The sequence below is a fragment of the Lissotriton helveticus genome, chromosome 4_1 (genome assembly GCF_964261635.1).
Source record: "Lissotriton helveticus chromosome 4_1, aLisHel1.1, whole genome shotgun sequence".
Taxonomy (NCBI): Eukaryota; Metazoa; Chordata; class Amphibia; order Caudata; family Salamandridae; genus Lissotriton; species Lissotriton helveticus.
The window spans coordinates 969,406,213-969,423,266 of NC_136063.1; the positions used below are offsets into that span (position 1 = coordinate 969,406,213).

The 17,054-nt window shown below is 40.0% G+C and overlaps 1 non-coding gene across 1 annotated transcript; it reads left to right on the plus strand.

Annotated features, from left to right (window-relative positions):
• Positions 1-1,038: 1,038 nt before the first annotated feature.
• On the plus strand, positions 1,039-1,112 carry TRNAI-AAU (transfer RNA isoleucine (anticodon AAU)). Its single transcript has one exon. It is a non-coding gene; the product is annotated as a tRNA-Ile (tRNA).
• The last annotated feature ends 15,942 nt before the right edge of the window (positions 1,113-17,054 follow it).

Below are 17,054 nucleotides of genomic sequence, written 5' to 3' on the forward strand. Positions count from 1 at the left end.
ATACTTTCAATCAGTCTCCAAGCCAATACTTGATGCTCCTTTAATGTTGAAAAAAGATGTATTTTCTACTGTATCATATTTATCTCTATATTTCCTTTGAGGAGAAGCTGATAAAATGATTAGATGAATCAATTCAATATAGGTGATGAATATTTATTTATTGCTTAACCACATGGAAAAAACGTTAATGGTTCTAAGTTCTAACACTAAGTATGAAAATCTCTTTTGTATTGTAATTTTTTTAAGTCATATTAGTTTCTTCATGTTGATAATATATAACAATAACTTCATGGTAAACTGCTGAAATGAAGCTTTCCAAATCTCCTGGGTTAACTATCATTTGCCCTTCTTCATTTGCTGGACCTCCAGGTAGTTGTGCAAAATGGCCTGTTAGCTCAGATGGTTAGAGCGTGGTGCTAATAACGCTAAGGTCACAGGTTCGATCCCTGTACAGGCCAAGTTTAATTGTTTGAACAAAGATGAATTTTTCTTGTGTCTCATTTTGGACTGTTTATCTCCTTGAATCACACGCTGCTTGAAGGATTGGATGGAGTCAGTAGTATTTCATCATCTGCTAATTCTTCAAAAGTATTCCACATATTTAGTGAGCCTATTAGTTTAGTCTGTTAGAGCATGAAGTTAAAAACGCAAAGGACATAATTTCAATCAGTCTCCAAGCCAATACTTGAAGCTCCTTTAATGTTGAAAATAGATGTATTTTCTTCTGTATCATGTTTACCTCCATATTTCCTTTGCGCAGAAGCTGATAGAATGATTAGATGAATCAATTGAATATAGTAGATGAATATTTATTTATTGCTAAACCACGTGGAAAAAACGTTACTGGTTCAAAATTCTAACACTAAGTATGGAAATCTCTTTTGTATTGCAATTTTTTTGAAGTCATATTAGTTTCTTCATGTTGATAATATGAAAGTTAATTCATATTAAACAGCTGAAATTAAGCTTTCCAAATCTCCCGGTTGAACTATCATTAGCACTGCTTCCTGTGCTGGTCCTCCAGCAGATGTGTAAATTGGCCTGTTAGCTCAGTTGGTTAGAGCGTGGTGCTAATAACGCCAAGGTCACAGGTTCGATCCCTGTACAGGCCAAGTTTAATTCTTTGAAAAAAGATGAATATTTCTTGTGTCTCATTTTGGACTGTTTATCTCCTTGGATCAAATGCTGCTTGAAGGATTGGATGAATACATTTGATATATTTATAGAATTAATTACTATTCTTAAAGCGCCTTGGATAACTATTAATGGTTCTAAGTTCTAACGCCAAGTAACTAAATCTTTTATTTATTGCAATTTATTGAGATCATTTTTGTTTAGTCTTGTTGATAATATATAAAGATACTATGAATGTAAACAGCTGAATATAAGCTTTCCAACTATCCCGGATTAACAATCAGTAGGACTTCATCATCTGCTTCATCTTCAGTAGTATGCTATATATTTAGTGACTCTATTAGTTTAGTCTGTTAGAGCATGAAGTTAAAAACGCCAAGGACATACTTTCAATCAGTCTCCAAGCCAATACTTGATGCTCCTTTAATGTTGAAAATAGATGTATTTTCTACTGTATCATTTTTATCTCTATATTTCCTTTGAGGAGAATGTGGTAAATAAATTATTTATTTACCACATAATGGTCAAGGTCAGGGATACAGGTGGGGGCTGTATCGCTCCTCGGAGAGGGTTCAGGAGACAGGAGCTGAATCTGAGTCCGGGCCCTTTTGAGGCCTAGAAACGGGGACAATTCAATGAATTAACGTGCACACGTAGGTTTACATAGGCCTGATATTCGTTGCTTTCACGAAGACTGGGAACTGGCATACTAGAGATGGACACAACTATAATTGTGTCTTTAATCGATCAGAGGGGAATACATGCATATCGATCATGCACATATAACATAAGATGGGGAACACGTAGGCACACATAACATGGCAAAATTTACTTTTCCACATTCCCTCCTTGTGCCCTACGTTTCCATCAGGAAACATCAATATTCATGATACCATCTATCATTTCATATAGCATCATTTGCTCGTCTCGAATTGTCTTGGAACGGGATTTAGGACTAGGAATACAAGAGGTAGCACAAATGCCGCAAATCGCAGGGCCACATTGTATACAGAGGCAGCAACTGAATATGTTCATTACTGCAATACCTAGGAATGATAATACTTTCCATCCCCAAGCAGATATGATACTCCAGAGCCAACCGGACCATGTCCAGGCGCCTGGATTCTGGTGTAACTGATGGGCAATTTTATGAAGTCTGGTTATAGCTGAATAAACAGACGGCGCGTTATTAGGAATGAAAATGCAACAACTAGATCCGATGACTCTACATGCTCCTCCTCTATCGGCCAGTATGACGTCAAGAACGAGACGATTTTGGAGCACAACAAATCTCATAGCAGATTGCTCTTCGGTTAAGTTACCTAGAGCAGAAGTAGTCTCATTCACTACTGCTTCAAGGGTTCTGGTTAACCTACGTATTAACTTACTATTCTGGACAGGTCCTATAAAAAAGAAGAAACCTTTATTGAAGTCTTGATACTGTTCTAGAGTAGTTTCAGTTTGATCGACAATTGGGGACTCAATCTCCCTTCTAGGTCTGACGTGTACTAGATGTGTGTTTCTGTGATAATCAGATGGGGCTAGAAAAACTGGTGGCAGTAGGAAGGCAATGTAACAGGTTCCATCCCAATCGAGGGGCAGACGAACATATGCAGTCTGACCACAAACAAAATAAGAATGACGTGAGGCTTTGAAAATAGATTTCCCACTGTCACTATACTCAACAGTAGTAGTACAATCACTATGTCCTACATGTGCGGAACCATTATTTCTGACACATAATTCGCCTTTGACTGGTAGTACTGAAATAGCAGGTAAATCTGGAGTAGTATCAGACTGAACATTCAAGACCATAAAATTCGAAGAATAATTACCTAAATCATATACTTCATTTTCTAGATCTAACCCTGTTCTATGGGGGAGACCTTGCTTGTCTGGAAAACATGTTCTGTTCAGAAGGAACATATCATTTGAAGATGACGTTAACGTGGACCATGCTCCACACGAACCATTATGTGAAAATGGATAAGGAAAAAGTGGCAGAACTCCCTTCGGTGTCTGGAAAGGGGGGAGTCGACCACACACCCAACAATTAGTAGCATTGCTGGTCTGGTGTGAATAGTGTAACATTCTTATAAATGTATTATTGCGCATAGCAAGACGATAGGATAACTCGTGAGGAGGCAGATCACTAAATGTGTGCTCTACTGTAGCATTAGAAAACTTGTTTACATGGGAAACTGGAAAACATAAATGTAATGCATAACTTGTGCAGGTAACCATCAAACTTAGAAACAATATAAAACTGAGGAAAACGATACATCGTATAGAGTTTTGACTAACTCTCTCACTATGGGGGTCTATCTCATACATGTCAGATACCTGTCTAACCGTTTCACCCGAGAGGGACTTAGACAATTAAACTGGCTGACTTATTTTACGAGACCTTAATTTCTTTTTATACTCCTGTTGCGGAGTTTCCTCTAACAGGGGAGGCTTGAGTTCAGAGTCTGTTTTTAGGCAGTCTTTAGTAACGGAACAGTCCTTTGAAAATGTCTTTTCTCGAACTCCATGGAACTTCTTTATATGGGACAGATGGACCCACCCCTTCCTGCCCTCCAACTTCACGGCGGTCCTTGTAGTCAATAAAACAAGTCGAGGCTCCTTCCAACGGGGCTCCAGCGGACTTGAACGATCAAAGTTCCTTACAAGGACAAGGGCGCCTGGAATGACCTCATGCGGTTTCACTTCAGTATTGTCTGGGAATGCAGCGGCAACCTGTGAACGACAAGAGTGTAGGGCAGACATCAAGGAAGCTAGGTAATCTGTCAACATATTACTGGAAACATCTGTAATACTGCGGGGTCTAGGTGTACCCCACATGTTTGGGGGGCGGCCGAATATGACCTCATAAGGGGACAGACCTGATCTGGAATGTGCAACCATCCTCATATAAAATAGGGCAACTGGCAGGGCAACTAGCCAGTCTACACCTTTCTCTTTGCATACTTTCGCAATGCGAATTTTCAGGGTCTGATTATGTCTCTCTACGAGACCGGCTGCTTCAGGATGGCGCACACAATGGAACTTCCACTGGTACCCTAACAAGAGGGAAACATGTTTCATTAACTCAGATGAGAATGGCTGGCCGTTATCAGAATACACGACCCTAGGGAGTCCATAGCGGGGAAAGAATTCACAAACCAGCTGCCTGGCAGTGGTCGCGGCTGTGTAATCTGGAACTGGATATGCTTCTGTCCACCTGGACAAAGCGCATACAACTACGAGAACATACTTGAAACCTCGACATCGCTCCATCTGAATATAATCCATCTGGAGGACTTCAAAAGGGTGGTCAGGGGGTTGGAATCCACCTTGTTCCACCGGGACACTTTTACCTGGATTGAACTGACAACATATCATACAGGTACGGACTTTCTGCTTGGCTGCAGCTCGTAAATGCTTGTTGAACCATAGGTTCTGAATACTGTCTAACATAGCTTTTTCTCCTAAATGTGCTGGACTATGTGCGGTATTAGTAATGACTTGAACCATAGAGTCGGGGAGAAACCATGTGGCTTTTCCCTTCGTCACCCATCCTTGATCTGTCTGGACCCCTCCTTGTTCGGACCATTTCTTGATTTCCTCGGGAGTAGCATGTAACTGTATGTCTATGACATCTTGTGTAGGGTCCTTAACTGTCATACATGTAGTCGGATCTGGAGTGAGTGTCTGTGTCTTGTTAACTGGAATGTCTGGGGTCTGAGCTGTAAGCTTGGCTGTTCGATCTGCTAGATCATTACCTTGGGAAATGATGTCAGTAACCTTCGTATGTGCCTTGCACTTCATGATAGCGATAGCTGTCGGTAAATGTATTGCATCTAACAGAGCTTGAATAAGGAGACCATGCTGAATCTTGGTTCCATGAGAAGTCATGAAACCTCTCTCCTGCCAGAGTACTCCGAAGTCGTGTACAACTCCGAATGCGTAACGTGAATCTGTATATATGTTTACTTTCAGGTCCTTGGCACGTATGCAGGCTTGGGTCAGAGCAACTAGCTCTGCTGCTTGAGCAGACAGGGTGTCAATACGGTGTGTTTCAATAACTTCGGTTTCAGTAGTCACTGCATACGCGGCTACTAGTTCTCCTGTACTAGTTCTCATACATGAACCATCCACATAAAGTGTCAGGTCGGGATTAGGTAATGCAATGTCTGTCAGGTCTTGTCTTGGCTTGGTCATAGTGTTAATAACTTCCACACAGTCATGTGTGGCAGGATTCGAAGTAACTGACGGTAACAGTGTAGCAGGATTTAGAACGTTGCAGCGTCTGATTTCTATGTGTGGCTGAAACAGTGTCAGTTCATAACCTGTTAAACGTGCAATGGTCAAGTGTTGAGTCTGTGTTCGGTTTAAAAGAACTTCCACGGAGTGTGGAACTTGTACTGTCAGGGAGTGTCCTAATACTATGGAATCACTTTGTCTGATTGCTAGAGCTGTGGCTGCAACTGACTTGAGGCACGCAGGCAAAGCCTGGGCTACTGGATCTAATGTGCTCGAGAAATAAGCACAGGGCTTGTACTGTCCTGCTTGATCTTGTGTGAGAACAGATAATGCAGTACCATCACGTTCTGTGACAAAAAGTGTAAAAGACTTACTGTAGTTCGGTGTTGCTAGAACAGGTGCTTGGCATAAAGCTTTCTTTAATTCATTAAAAACAAGTGTATGTTCCTGGGTCCAAGGGAGGACAGTCGATACGGCTGCCTCCTGTGTCGTTAACTGTATCAGTGGCTTGGCTAGAAATGCGTACTGAGGAATCCATTGTCTGCAATAAGAAGTGAGGCCAATAAAAGCTCGTACCTCCTTCTGTGTCTTGGGTTGTGGAAGACTCGCTATTAACTGGATACGGTCTGGTGTCAACTGCCTACCCCACTTGGACAGTAAGTGGCCTAAGTAGATCACTTGCTGTGCACAGAATTGTAATTTGGAAGGGGACACCTTGTGCCCCTGCTCGGCCAGAAAATACAGGACTGTAAGTGACGCACGCTCGCAGTCACGTTCAGAACGGGCTGTAATCAGTAGATCATCGACATACTGGAGCAGGGCAGTGTCAGTTGGCATGTGAATATTGTCTAGTTGTCTCTTAAGTGCTTGACTGTAAATACTAGGACTTTCTGTGAAACCTTGAGGAGCTCATGTGAATTTATAGCTCCTTCCATTTAAACAAAAACCGAAAAGGTACTGGCTGTCTGGATGAATGGGGACACTGAAAAATGCGTTCTTGAGGTCAATAACAGTGAAAAATGTAGCTTCAGAATCAATAGCTGTCAATAGGGATGAAATATCTGGGACTACTGGATACTGGGGTATGATACATTTATTAAGTTCTCGAAGGTCAATCACTAATCGATATACTGGAGGTGCATTTGGATCGGTACGTTTCATGACTGGAATGATAGGAGAATTACATACATTGGAGTCAGTTTCTACAACCACTCCTTGAGCAATGAGCTCGTCAATAATTTTGGATAAGGCTGCTACAGCCTCAGGTGGCAATCTGTACTGTCTGATTCGTGGCAAGACTATACCTTGCTTGAGAGTCACACGATGGGGTGTGATGTGCATAAAACCTACATCAGTTGGACCTTGCGCCCATAAATGCTGTGGAACATTCAGTAATCTTGGATCAAAATCACGTAATACATAGTGACCTTTAAAGTCTCTCAAAAACAATCGGATTCCTTCTGGGGAGCAGCAAATTACTGCACCTAATTCTTTCAGTGTTTTAATGCCCAACAAATTTTCTGGACATGACTTCGTAAGTAACAAGTCAGTAGTTCGGGACAATGGACCAACTTCTAGAGTAACTGGTTTTGAAATCTCGTTAACAATAGGCTTTCCTGAAAATCCAAGGGAAACATTTTTAGAGCCTGAGAGCGGAGCCCCTGGAACCTCGTCATGACTGATAGTAGTCCTACTTGCCCCTGTATCAATCAGAAACTTTCTGTCTTTCCCTAATACTTGACTGTGTACATAGGGACCCTCTTGATCTACAGGTATCTCGATGAGAGGCAAGCCTACCTCCCTCTCTAGGCTGTTTCATGAATACTGTTGATACTCTGGATACTCTGTCTGGGCATACTGGTACATCTGCTGTGTAACATGCTGTGTTGCAGCGATAGGCTGCGGTGCTGGAACTGTCTGTTGTGCATTCTGTGGTGGCTGAGAAGTCTGTGAAACTTGTTCTTGTCTAGGCGGACGTGGTCTTTCTTTAGTCTTACCAGTTGCTATGTTGTGTCTCAGAACTGCACACTCGTTTATAAAATGACCTGGCTGTTTACAATAATTGCAAGTCCCTTTAACGGGAGCTGCAGGATGACTGGCTTGATTCGGACCCCTCTTCTGACTGTCTTGTGGAACAGATTGTGCAACTAATACTTTCATTTTCGTGTCTTTCATACGTCTCCTTTCGTGTTCTTGCTCTTCCCTGATTCTATTCTGGTGATACTGGAGCATTTGGAGCATTTGCGACGGGGTATTAGCTTGCCAACTACTTTCGACTTTCAATACTCGATTTTTAACTTGTGGACTTGAATTCTCGACTAGTTTGGTAACAAAAAGATGAGGGTATGACTCGCTACTCGTCTTCAGACCACTGTTAATAATAAAACATTTTTCAAATCTAGAATAAAAATCACTAGTGTCTTCATCCTGTTTCTGTTTACATGCTGAGATTGCATCCCAATCTTCCTTTTTCGTGGCTAGTAACCTTGGCAAAACTTGTATCAATAACTCGGGCAATTCTTTAACTTTAGCCCCTAGACCGGTACCTGGTACTCGTATATTATCTTCAGCTTCTAGAGCTGTCCAATCAATCTTTTTCTCTCCCACCTCCCATTCTTTTTCCTTGAGTTTCTCATATACCCCTGCGGGCAACAGAACCTTTAACATTTTAATGATATCTGGATACGTGTATTCTCCCATACGGAGCATGTCTTTTAATTCTCGATGGAACCCTGCTGGATCTTTGTCGTGACAGGGAATTAATTTCTTCATCTCTAAGAGTTCCATCTTTGTGATAGGGGTGTAAACAAATACTCGTTGCATTTCACCACCCGCTGTCCTAACTGGGTGTACTTCTCGTAACGGATGCTGTCTACCTATGTAAAATGATTTACTTTCTGGAGGTGAGACATGAACAAAATGCGGATTCAGAAACGTTCTATATTTGTGGCGCTGTTCTAGAATGACACTAATTAAATCGGTACCTAAACCTTTCCATCTATACTGGAGTAACTCGTTCAGAACATCATGTAACGGACCTGGATCAGAATGTTGTCCCTCATACAGTGTAATGAGGTGCTGGATCATATACATACCCACCAGTCGCTGCTCGGCTGGGGGCAGTTTCAGAAACATTTGTGCCACTATTTCGTCTGGAAAAGTGGTAGAATCAGTAGCCCATCGGACTGCTGATCGGGCTAGTTCTTGTTCATGCATGGTACTAAGTTCACTATAACCGATTCGTGATTTCAGAATGTGATCGGTAGCTTGAAATACTTGCTCTAGAGAACCTTGTTCTGGTGCTGGAGGAGGGAAAACTTTCTTGTGTTCTAGGCGTGAATGTCGGTCGGGAAGTCTAGTTTTACCTACATACGCTATTCTGGTGGGATTCTCGTCGTCTACCTCTTCGGTAGGAGAGTCGTCTTCTTTCTCGCTTACTTGTGCTGCTTTGCGTTTCTCGTGTAACTTTATTATTTCCTTACGAATTTTCTTGTACATACTCTCTATACTAGCTAGTGTCTTGTGTCTTCCTTCGGCTATATGATCACTCCACTTTGTCAGGACTTTCATTTCGGTCGGATCTTTATCTGGATAATCTTGTTCCCTTATTAAACAATTAATTAGAAACTTTAAAAGCATGAGCTGGATCTCGACTTTTCTTTGAGACATGGCCTCGCCTATACTTCCTGGATCTACTCCTGTTCGGATGAAACGATATATTCTGTCTAGATATTCTTTCATATTCGGTAGGGTGTCCAAATATTCGGTCACCCGTCTTACACGCAATGAATACAGGACCATATCATCATCGCCTGGAACTGGATCATAACGGCATTCGGTAAGAGCTCGTTTGATATCTGCAACTGACTGATTTTTGGGCGACCGCTGTAACGCTCGGGCATGTAGCTCGAGTAATGTCACACGTCTGTGTTGAGGCGGGGTTCCAGGAGGACTTCCCCCCGAGGCCCCTAAACTAGAATCGTCGACGGGTATTGTACGTGCTGGCAGAGTGACTGATGTAGCGGGTACATGTACTGTAGGCTGGACCGGGGGTACCGTAACAGATGCTGTAACGGGTGCCCCGGTGGCTGGAGGAACAGGAATTACATTATTTACGGGAGCTGGCGGAACAGGATTTGCATATTCTGGGACTGTGTCGTCCAAATAGGACGAGAGAAAAATATCAGCTGCGGTCGGTTTGTGACGTAGCTTAATCGGAACTAATGGCGGCGGAAAATTACATGGTGCTTCCGGGGTTGCTTCCGGCAAGCCCTCGGCAAGAAGAGGATACATACCCTTAATAAGGGCATTTCTCTGTCTGTCTGACTGTTCGGCTTTAACTCGTTCACCTACTTCAATTAATTCCCTTTCTTGGGCTCTTTCTGAGGATTCCCTACTTAATTCTGTTTTTCTGATTTCTTGTTCGGTTCTTTTATGAGATTCTTTGCGCCATAACTCGATGGCATCTTTCTGGGACTGTCTGGCTTTCTTTTTCCATAATGCTTCTTCTACTCGCATGATGCACTCGGCATCCCACGTACCTGACATGGGCCATCTATATTTCTCGTCTAATTCCTTGGTGTACTCCACCCATAAGTCTAGATATAATATGGCACTTATGCCATGCTTATGATACATAAAATGACCTGGACTGTCCCTAGGCGGGACAGGAACTGCTTCTTCGAGCAGACCGTTTCTAGTTTTTAACTGACGTAATTTCGGGAACAGAGGCATAATTTGGGCTGGAGTCTGGACACAATACAATACACGATAAACACAATAATAACTAAGAAAACAAATCACTCATACCACGACATTGAAAACACATGAAATAACATTTATAATAACAGTTCGGACAGAATACATGAATTTTCTCGAGAGCAGAACTTACTGGAACAGAAACTTACTAGAATGACTAGATGCACTGCTAAAACAGTACGAAACGTACCGGTCCCATAAAGAGACACGTCAGGACCCGCGTCCACCTAGGTGAGCACTTCGTGTTGGATCTGTGTACCCAAACCCACGGACCAGAGACAAATTAATTTGACCCTGTCTAGATACTACCCCAGCAACGGTACTCACCGGGCAGCAAGAACGGAAGGCCTCGGACTGGACTGGACTGCTACGACGACGGACGGACAAACTTCGGACTTCAGTTACAGGTGGGCCTCCGGATACCTCGGACCTTGGACTCTCGGCTTGGGCTCTGGTCGGGACTCGCCGCGTTCCTCCACCGCCTCGTCTGGACGCTGGACCGCAACCTCCGTCTCCTCCGTGGGCCTGAGGGATACTTGAAGCAGAAATATCTGCACGTGCACGGTATGGTTCCGTCACGGCTGCAGAGGATCAGGGGGCCTGCGTGGCTTCTCCGGCGCGTGGGGAAAGGGCAAGTCCCTATTCGGGCGCCATTATGTGGTAAATAAATAATTTATTACCGGATCTATTTTTCAGAAATAATCAATAAACAGGTAGCTCAATAAATAAGAGTCAAGATTCGAGGTAGCTGGAGTTTACAGGCTTTAATCAGGCATAAAGGACAGGAACAGGACAGCCTGTACGGGAATAGGATGGCAGCTGCCGGGGGCAGGAATAGGCTAACTTTTAATAACAGTGCACAGTATATATACTTAAACAAATACATTACATTCAATACAGTAGGCGTAGCAGTGGGCGTGGTTTCGTAACAGTCGCGAAAGATAAGAGTAAAATGAAGTAACAAGAAGGCGTGTACAGGGCGTATACATAGACATGTGATGTAAACGTAACAGAATATGTCATAAAAGGGGCGGAAACATGGAGGGGGCTACCTGAGCAGCTGGGACCTCTAACCTAGTGGTGCGCGCAAACGGGCAATGACGTGTTACCAGGGAGAACTGGGGGCTATGACTTCTGCGCTAGAAGAGGAGACTAAAGTCTGGAGTGTCAGAGCGACATGTACCCAGGCATATCTAGTATCTGTTGTTTAGAGTACATGTTGATAGAATCCAAAAGTTATCAGGGTAAAGGCTACTTGATACTAAGACTGGTGCATGCATAATTCTATATGTAGTGCGTGTGCGAGGAATATTCTATGAATATTAATACAGTATTTCTCTTACATGGAGACATAAAGGCTAGACCATGACGGAAACTATTGATGCGATTCAGTAGCTTAGGAATGCAGAGAAGGAGGGTTGGACTGATAACTAGAAACATAACATACTCTTGGCAGACTGAGAGGCAGAGCCAGGCCGAGCCGGGCACTGCGAGGTATGAAAGTAAGCTAAAGGTCAGGGATACAGGTGGGGGCTGTATCGCTCCTCGGAGAGGGTTCAGGAGACAGGAGCTGAATCTGAGTCCGGGCCCTTTTGAGGCCTAGAAACGGGGACAATTCAATGAATTAACGTGCACACTGTGAAATGTGGCAACGTAGGTTTACATAGGCCTGATATTCGTTGCTTTCACGAAGACTGGGAACTGGCATACTAGAGATGGACACAACTATAATTGTGTCTTTAATCGAAAAGAGGGGAATACATGCATATCGATCATGCACATATAACATGAGATGGGGAACACGTAGGCACATATAACATGGCAAAATTTACTTTTCCACAAGAAGCTGATAAAATGATTAGATGAATCAATTCAATATAGGTGATGAATATTTATTTATTGCTTAACCACATGGAAAAAACGTTAATGGTTCTAAGTTCTAACACTAAGTATGAAAATCTCTTTTGTATTGTAATTTTTTTTTAAGTCATATTAGTTTCTTCATGTTGATAATATATAACAATAACTTCATGGTAAACTGCTGAAATTAAGCTTTCCAAATCTCCTGGGTTAACTATCATTTGCCCTTCTTCATTTGCTGGACCTCCAGATAGTTGTGCAAAATGGCCTGTTATCTCAGATGGTTAGAGCGTGGTGCTAATAACGCCAAGGTCACAGGTTTGATCCCTGTACAGGCCAAGTTCAATTGTTTGAACAAAGATGAATTTTTCTTGTGTCTCATTTTGGACTGTTAATCTTCTTGAATCACACGCTGCTTGAAGGATTGGATGGAATCAGTAGCATTTCATCATCTTCTAATTCTTCAAAAGTATTCTATATATTTAGTGAGCCTATTAGTTTAGTCTGTTAGAGCATGAAGTTAAAAACGCAAAGGACATGATTTCAATCAGTCTCCAAGCCAATATTTGAAGCTCCTTTAATGTTGAAAATAGATGTATTTTCTTCTGTATCATGTTTACCTCCATATTTCCTTTGCGCAGAAGCTGATAGAATGATTAGATGAATCAATTGAATATAGGTGATGAATATTTATTTATTGCTAAACCACGTGGGAAAAACGTTAGTGGTTCAAAATTCTAACACTAAGTATGGAAATCTCTTTTGTATTGCAATTTTTTTGAAGTCATATTAGTTTCTTCATGTTGATAATATGAAAGTTAATTCATATTAAACAGCTGAAATTAAGCTTTCCAAATCTCCCGGTTGAACTATCATTAGCACTGCTTCCTGTGCTGGTCCTCCAGAAGATGTGCAAATTGGCCTTTTAGCTCAGTTGGTTAGAGCGTGGTGCTAATAAGGTCACAGGTTCGATCCCTGTACAGGCCAAGTTTAATTCTTTGAAAAAGATTAATTTTTCTTGTGTCTCATTTTGGACTATTTATCTCCTTGGATCAAACGCTGCTTGAAGGACTGGATGAATACATTTGATATAATAATAGAATTAATTACTATTCTTAAAGCGCCTGGAATATCTATTAATGGTTCTAAGTTCTAACGTCAAGTAACTAAATCTCTTATTTATAGCAATTTATTGAGATCATTTTTGTTTAGTCTTGTTGATAATATATAAAGATACTATGAATGTAAACAGCTGAATATAAGCTTTCCAACTATCCCGGATTAACAATCAGTAGGACGTCATCATCTGCTTCATCTTCAATAGTATGCTATATATTTAGTGACTCTATTAGTTTAGTCTGTTAGAGCATGAAATTAAAAACGGCAAGGACATACTTTCAATCAGTCTCCAAGCCAATACTTGATGCTCCTTTAATGTTGAAAATAGTTGTTTTTTCTACTGTATCATGTTTATATCTATATTTCCTTTGAGGAGAAGCTGATAAAATGATTAGATGAATCAATTCAATATAGGTGATGAATATTTATTTATTGCTTAACCACATGGAAAAAACGTTAATGGTTCTAAGTTCTAACACTAAGTATGAAAATCTCTTTTGTATTGTAATTTTTTTTAAGTCATATTAGTTTCTTCATGTTGATAATATATAACAATAACTTCATGGTAAACTGCTGAAATTAAGCTTTCCAACTCTCCTGGGTTAACTATCATTTGCCCTTCTTCATTTGCTGGACCTCCAGGTAGGTGTGCAAAATGACCTGTTAGCTCAGATGGTTAGAGCGTGGTGCTAATAACGCCAAGGTCACAGGTTCGATCCCTGTACAGGCCAAGTTCAATTGTTTGAACAAAGATGAATTTTTCTTGTGTCTCATTTTGGACTGTTAATCTTCTTGAATCACACGCTGCTTGAAGGATTGGATGGAATCAGTAGCATTTCATCATCTGCTAATTCTTCAAAAGTATTCTATATATTTAGTGAGCCTATTAGTTTAGTCTGTTAGAGCATGAAGTTAAAAACGCAAAGGACATAATTTCAATCAGTCTCCAAGCCAATATTTGAAGCTCCTTTAATGTTGAAAATAGATGTATTTTCTTCTGTATCATGTTTACCTCCATATTTCCTTTGCGCAGAAGCTGATAGAATGATTAGATGAATCAATTGAATATAGGCGATGAATATTTATTTATTGCTAAACCACGTGGAAAAAACGTTACTGGTTCAAAATTCTAACACTAAGTATGGAAATCTCTTTTGTATTGCAATTTTTTTGAAGTCATATTAGTTTCTTCATGTTGATAATATGAAAGTTAATTCATATTAAACAGCTGAAATTAAGCTTTCCAAATCTCCCGGTTGAACTATCATTAGCACTGCTTCCTGTGCTGGTCCTTCTGAAGATATGCAAATTGGCCTGTTAACTCAGTTGGTTAGAGCGTGGTGCTAATAACGCCAAGGTCACAGGTTCGATCCTTGTACAGGCCAAGTTTAATTCTTTGAAAAAAGATGAATTTTTCTTGTGTCTCATTTTGGACTGTTTATCTCCTTGGATCAAACGCTGCTTGAAGGATTGGATGAATACATTTGATATAATTATAGAATTAATTACTATTCTTAAAGCGCCTGGAATATCTATTATTGGTTCTAAGTTCTAACGCCCAGTAACTAAATCTCTTATTTATTGCAATTTATTGAGATCATTTTTGTTTAGTCTTGTTGATAATATATAAAGATACTATGAATGTAAACAGCTGAATATAAGCTTTCCAACTATCCCGGATTAACAATCAGTAGGACTTCATCATCTGCTTCATCTTCAGTAGTATGCTATATATTTAGTGAGCCTATTAGTTTAGTCTGTTAGAGCATGAAGTTAAAAACGCAAAGGACATAATTTCAATCAGTCTCCTAGCCAATATTTGAAGCTCCTTTAATGTTGAAAATAGATGTATTTTCTTCTGTATCATGTTTACATCCATATTTCCTTTGCGCAGAAGCTGATAGAATGATTAGATGAATCAGTTGAATATAGGTGATGAATATTTATTTATTGCTAAACCACGTGGAAAAAACGTTACTGGTTCAAAATTCTAACACTAAGTATGGAAATCTCTTTTGTATTGCAATTTTTTTGAAGTCATATTAGTTTCTTCATGTTGATAATATGAAAGTTAATTCATATTAAACAGCTGAAATTAAGCTTTCCAAATCTCCCGGTTGAACTATCATTAGCACTGCTTCCTGTGCTGGTCCTCCAGAAGATGTGCAAATTGGCCTGTTAGCTCACTTGCTTAGAGCGTGGTGCTAATAACGCCAAGGTCACAGGTTCGATCCCTGTACGGGCCAAGTTTAATTCTTTGAAAAAAGATGAATTTTTCTTGTGTCTCATTTTGGACTGTTTATCTCCTTGAATCACACGCTGCTTGAAGGATTGGACGGAATCAGTAGCATTTCATCATCTGCTAATTCTTCAAAAGTATTCTATATATTTAGTGAGCCTATTAGTTTAGTCTGTTAGAGCATGAAGTTAAAAACGCAAAGGACATAATTTCAATCAGTCTCCAAGCCAATACTTGAAGCTCCTTTAATGTTGAAAATAGATGTATTTTCTTCTGTATCATGTTTACCTCCATATTTCCTTTGCGCAGAAGCTGATAGAATGATTAGATGAATCAATTGAATATAGGTGATGAATATTTATTTATTGCTAAACCACGTGGAAAAAACGTTACTGGTTCAAAATTCTAACACTAAGTATGGAAATCTCTTTTGTATTGCAATTTTTTTGAAGTCATATTAGTTTCTTCATGTTGATAATATGAAAGTTAATTCATATTAAACAGCTGAAATTAAGCTTTCCAAATCTCCCGGTTGAACTATCATTAGCACTGCTTCCTGTGCTGGTCCTCCAGAAGATGTGCAAATTGGCCTGTTAGCTCAGTTGGTTAGAGTGTGGTGCTAATAACACCAAGGTCACAGGTTCGATCCCTGTACATGCCAAGTTTAATTCTTTGAAAAAAGATGAATATTTCTTGTGTCTCATTTTGGACTGTGTATCTCCTTGGATCAAACGCTGCTTGAAGGATTGGATGAATACATTTGATATATTTATAGAATTAATTACTATTCTTAAAGCGCCTGGAATATCTATTAATGGTTCTAAGTTCTAACGCCAAGTAACTAAATCTTTTATTTATTGCAATTTATTGAGATCATTTTTGTTTAGTCTTGTTGATAATATATAAAGATACTATGAATGTAGACAGCTGAATATAAGCTTTCCAACTATCCCGGATTAACAATCAGTAGGACTTCATCATCTGCTTCATCTTCAATAGTATGCTATATATTTAGTGACTCTATTAGTTTAGTCTGTTAGAGCATGAAGTTAAAAACGCCAAGGACATACTTTCAATCAGTCTCCAAGCCAATACTTGATGCTCCTTTAATGTTGAAAATAGATGTATTTTCTACTGTATCATGTTTATCTCTATATTTCCTTTGAGGAGAAGCTGATAAAATGATTAGATGAATCAATTCAATATAGGTGATGAATATTTATTTATTGCTTAACCACATGGAAAAAACGTTAATGGTTCTAAGTTCTAACACTAAGTATGAAAATCTCTTTTGTATTGTAATTTTTTTTAAGTCATATTAGTTTCTTCATGTTGATAATATATAACAATAACTTCATGGTAAACTGCTGAAATTAAGCTTTCCAAATCTCCTGGGTTAACTATCATTTGCCCTTCTTGATTTGCTGGACCTCCAGGTATTGTGCAAACTTGCCTGTTAGCTCAGATGGTTAGAGCGTGGTGCTAATAACGCCATGGTCACAGGTTCGATCCCTGTACAGGCCAAGTTTAATTGTTTGAACAAAGATGAATTTTTCTTGTGTCTCATTTTGGACTGTTAATCTTCTTGAATCACACGCTGCTTGAAGGATTGGATGGAATCAGTAGTATTTCATCATCTGCTAATTCTTCAAAAGTATTCCATATATTTAGTGAGCCTATTAGTTTAGTCTGTTAGAGC